Genomic DNA, 5,751 nt, shown 5'->3' with positions numbered 1-5,751 from the left:
TTGGCCTCCCAAAGTGCTGGGATTGCAGGCAAGAGTCGCTGCACCCAGCCCATTTCATTCCTTTTTAATGGCTGAGTAATATACACACACACACACATACACACATACATATCTATACATATATACATACGTATACACACATACATACATACACATACATATATACATACATATATATATACACACACATATCTATATGTACATATATACATACATATATACACATACATACATACATATATACATATACATATATATACATATATACACACACATTTTCTTTATTCACTTATTGATTGATGGGCATTTGGGTGGTTCCATATTTTTGCAATTGTGAACTGTGCTGCTATAAACATGCATGTGCAAGTATCTTTTTCATGTAATGACTTTTTTCCCTCTGGGTAGATACCCAGGAGTGGGATTGCTGGATCAAATGGTAAATCTACTTTCAGTTCTTTAAGGAATCTCCATACTGTTTTCCATAGTGGTTGTAACATTTTACATTCCCACCAACCAAGGTAAAAGTGTTCCCTTTTCACCACATCCATGACAACATCTATTTTTTGATTTTTTTTTTATTATGGCCATTCTTGCAGGAGTATTGCATTGTGGTTTTGATTTGCATTTCCCTGATAATTAGTAATATTGAGCATTTTTTTCATGTATTTGTTGGCCATTTGTATATCTTCTTTTGGAATTGTCTAGTCATGCCCTTAGCCCACTTTCTGATGGGATGTTTTTTTCTTGCTGATTTATTTGAGTTCCTCGTGTATTCTGGATATTAGTCCTTAGTTGGATGTACAGATTGCAAAGATTTTCTTCCACTCTGTGGGTTGTCCGTTAACTCTGCTGATTATTTCTTTTGCTGTGCAGAAGCTTTTTTTGTTTAATTAGATGAAAAGTCTATGTGGGTGTGGTAACAACTCCCAGTGTCTTCTCCCCTGATTTTTTTTTTTTTTGTCTTGGTTATTTGATGAGATTCCTGGGTTGGGGATCTTAAGACTATTGGATTTCTTTTGGGCAGAATATTTTTCTTTCCTTTTCTTTTCTTTTTTAAAGATAGAGTCTCCACCTGTCACCAGGCTAGAGTATGGTGGCATGATCATAGCTCACTGCAGCCTCCAATTCCTGAGCTCTCAAGAGATCTTCCCTCCTCAGCCTCCAGAGTAGCTGGGACTATAGGTGTGCACCACTGAGTGCTCAGCTAATGTTTAAAACTTTAAACACTCACTCACTATTGAGAGGATAGTGCCAAGTCATCAATGATACAACAGGGCTGGCGTCTCTCGGAGTCTACTCTGGTTCAGGAAGCTGCCTGATTGATGAATTGTTTTTTGCTCAGTTAAACTGTTAAATTTGTCTAAGGTTTTTATTTTAACAATAAGAATTGTTTCCCTCTTACCCAAATAAAGCGCTGGAGGAGGCATTTCAGAACTGGTGAAGTGGCTCTGTGGCATTACTACGTTTTAGCTCATGGCTTCTTTTTTTTTTTATTTGAGGTCTTACTCTGTTTATTTGGAGTCTTACTCTGTTGCCCAGGCTAGAGTGCAGTGGCACAATCTTGGCTCACTGCAACTTCTGCCTTCCAGGTTCAAGCAATTCTCCTGCCTCAGCCTCCTGAGTAGTTGGTATTACAGGCACCCGCCACCATGCCTGGCTAATTTTTTTTTTTTTATTTCTAGTAGACGTAGAGTTTCACCATGTTGGCCAGGCTGGTCTCAAACTCTTGACCTCAGGTGATCCATCCACCTTGGACTCCCAAAGTCCTGGGATTACAGGCATGAGCCACTGTGCCTGGCCATGGCTTCTTTTCTTAATATTGCCTCATGGTCCTAGATAGCTGCTGGAGTTCAGCCCCACAACATCTGCATTCATGGTAATGAAAGAAGGAGGGAAAAAGAACTCAGCCTCTCCCTTTTAAGGAGCTGTCCCAGAAGTCCCACTGTATACTTCTACTTTCAACTATATTTTGTTTCATGATTTCTATACAGTTAAATGTCTCTCTCTCTGTTTTTTTTGAAACAAGATCTTGGTTGCCCAGGCTGGAGTGTAGTGGCAAGAACATGGCTCACTGCATCCTGGACCTCCTGGGCTCTAATAATCCTCCTGCCTCAGCTTCCTGAGTAGCTGGGACCACAGGCACATACTACCACTTGTGGCTAATTTTTAAATTTTTAGTAGAGACAAGGTCTTACTATCTTGCCCAGGCTGGTCTCAAACTCCTGGGCTCAAGCAATCTTCCCACCTTGGCCTCCCAAAGTGCTGGTATTACAGGCATAGGCTACCATGCCTGGCCTTCTCTTTTGTTTATAACTTTCTGATCTTGGTATAATACTAAAAGGACCTTCCCAACTTGGGTATCATAAAACTATTCTATACATTTTGCATCTTTTTTTTTTTTTTTTTTTGGGGTCGGAGTTTCACTCTTGTTGCCTAGGCTGGAGTGCAGTGGCACGATTTCAACTCACTGCAAGCTCTACCTCCCAGGTTCAAGTGATTCTCCTGCCTCAACCTCCCAAGTAGCTGGGATTACAGGCATGCATCTCCACACCCGACTAATTTTTGTATTTTTAGTAGAGATAGGGTTTCACCATGTTGACCAGGCTGGTCTCGAACTCCTTACCTCAGGTGATCCACCCGAATTGGTGTCCCAAAGTGCTGGGATTACAGGTGTGAGCCACCATGCCTGGCCTATTCTATACATTTTCTAGAAATTTTAGAACTGTCTTTAGATTTAAATCTGAAACTTATTTATGTTTATAGTGTGGGGGTAAGGATACAACCTTCTTTTTCCAAATGGCTGCCCCAAGCAGGTATTTTCTTTAACCTCTGTAGCTACTAGCCAGAACTTTTCCCTGGAAAATGCAGGAAGCACCAAGACACATTCTTACTCTTTCTAGACTTCACAAAGACCTACATTCATTTGTTTGCACGATTTTTTAATGATTCCCTCTGGGCTTCCAGTATATTCAATGCATCTGTCTTTGCACTTGTAAGTGGGATCATAAAAACAGGTGGCAGCTGGGCGCCGTGGCTCACACATGTAATCCCAGCACTTTGGGAGGCTGAGGTGGGTGGATCACTTGAGGTCAGAAGTTCTAGACCAGCCTGGGCGATATGGCAAAACTCTGTCTTTACTAAAAATTTAAAAACTAGTTGGGCATGGTGGGGGGTGCCTATAATCCTAGCTCCTGGGGAGGCTGAGGCAGGAGAATTGCTTGAACCTGGGAGGCAGAAGTTGCAGTATGCTGAGATCATGCCATTGCACTCCAGCCTCGGTGACAGAGCGCGAGACTCTGTCTCAAAAAATAAAAATAAATAAAATATAGGTGGCATCATAATGATCTTTTTGGAAATTTCTTTTCCCACACAAGGCTGTCAGCTGCTTGAGAGTAGGAACTGCCTTTATTAACTTTGTATCTCTAGTACTTACTATTTAGTAGTTTCCTCAATAAACAATCGTGTATTTTGTTCGTTTGTTTTTTAGATGGAGTGGTACTCTGTTGCCTAGGCTGGTGTGCAGTGGTGTAATTTCAGCTTACTGCAACCTCTGCCTCCCAGGTTCAAGTAGCTGGGACTACAGGCTCCCACCACCATGCCCAGCTAATTTTTATATTTTTAGTAGAGATGAGGTTTCACCATGTTGGCCAGACTGGTCTCAAACTCCTGACCTCAGGTGATCCGCCAGCTTTGGCCTCCCAAAGTGCTGGAATTACAGGCACGAGCCACTGCATCTGGCTAATAAACAACTGTTAAATGGAATTTATAAATTAATAAAACATGGCCTCATCTTACATACCATTTGTTATTGGTTCCATTTAGAAGTTGATTCCTAATGACACAATAGGAGGCATCTTTTTAAACAAAATTTATTTTAAAAGATAGGAGTCTTGGTATGTTGCCCAGGCTGCTCTCAAACTCCTGGCCTCAAGTAATCCTCCCACCTCAGCCTCCCAAAGTGCTGGAATTACAGGGGCGAGCCACCACACCCAGTCATCATGAGGCATCTTAATTTCATTAGCATGTCTCCAAATCCCATATCAAACTGAGAATGGTTCCTAAACAAAATTAATCCCTTTAAAAATGTTGTTTGGGGACAGGGCGTGGTGGTTCGTGCCTATAATCCCAGCACTTTGGCAGGCTGAGGCGGGTGGATCACCTGAGGTCGGGAGTTCGAAAGCAACCTGACCCACATGCAGAAAACTGTTCTCTACTAAAAATACAAAATTAGCCGGGCGTGGTGGCACATGCCTGTAATGCCAGCTACTGGGGAGCCTGAGGCAGGAGAATTGCTTGAACCTGGGAGGCAGACATTGCCATGAGCCGAGATCATGCCATTGCATTCCAGCCTTGGCAACAAGAGCAAAACCTCTGTTTCCAAAAGAAAAAAAAAAAAAAGGTTGTTTGGGTTTCTATTAGCTTCAGCTCTCTAGCATCGCATTTTTGCGTATAGTTTAGTTTGGGGAACTTCTATCCATTAATTCTAGTAGTTTCTGTGAAGGCCAAGGGAAAGCTCCCTATCCTTTGAAGGGTCACCGCAAAATCATCTCATAGCTCACAAAAAGCAGGTTCACTGGGGCATGCAAACGGTATTAACTCACACCTGGGGAGAATCACAGAGTGGTTAGTGCCCTGCAAGGAGATTCTGAAGATTATATGCCACTCTGGCAACATAGGTTATGGGAGGGGAGAGGAGAAGAAGAATTCTGCTGGGGGGTTTACTAGAGAGAATGAATGGATCAGGGAACAGAGATTAACTTGAGCGTTACCGTGTGAACATGTCTGTCCAGGTGTGGTTACACCCTTGGTCTTCAGGGAGGGGAAGAAAAAAACAACTGTTCTTGGTGGGCCTGGATTTTTGGCAGATAATAGAAATTCAGCTTCAGAGATGGTGGGAGGGTTAGAACTTGAGGCTCCTTCAGTAGGTCAAGGTGTCATTTTTGGAACATCAGCTTCTGACCCCCCAGCACTACCAACAAGCCATATTTCCACGATTCCAACACAGTCCCCCCTTATTCTATTTCGCTTACCATGGTTTCAGTTATCTGCAGTCAACAGTGGTCCAAAAATATTTGTGTTTTGAGAGGAGAGACTACACACATAAAACTTTTACTACAATATACTGTTAAAATTGTTTTATCAGTGATTGTTAATCTCTTGCTGTGCATCATTTATAAAACTTTGTGACAGGTATGTATGTGTCAGGCTGTTCTTGCATTGCTATAAAGAAATACCAGAGACTGGGCAATTTATAAAGAAAAGAGGTTTAATTGGCTCGTGGTTCTGCAGGTTGTGCAAGTGTGGAGTCGGCATCTGCTGACCTTCTGAGGAGGTCTTAGGGAGCTTTTACTTACGGCAGAAGGCAAAGGGGGAGCAGGCTTCTAACATGGCAAGAGCGGGAGCTTGCGTATCATGTGGCAAAAGCAGGAACGAGGGAGAGAGAGGTAGAGAGGTGGGGTAGGTGCCATGCACTATTTAACAACCAGATCCAATGAGAACTCACTCACTATTGAGAGGATAGTGCCAAGCCATCACGGATTCATCCCCCTGACCCAAACATCTCCCACCAGACCCCAACTCCAATGTGGGGGATTGCAATTCAACAAGAATTTGGCAGAAACGTGTTCAAACTATGTCCGTATGTATAGGAAAAAACAATATACATAGGGTTTGGTACTATCTGCTGTTTCAGGTATCCAACTGGGCATCTTGCAATGTATCCCCCGTGGATAAGGGGAACTTCTGACTTAG

Source organism: Piliocolobus tephrosceles, chromosome 6 (genome assembly GCF_002776525.5).
Source record: "Piliocolobus tephrosceles isolate RC106 chromosome 6, ASM277652v3, whole genome shotgun sequence".
NCBI lineage: Eukaryota > Metazoa > Chordata > Mammalia > Primates > Cercopithecidae > Piliocolobus > Piliocolobus tephrosceles.
This window is presented reverse-complemented; position numbering follows the sequence as displayed.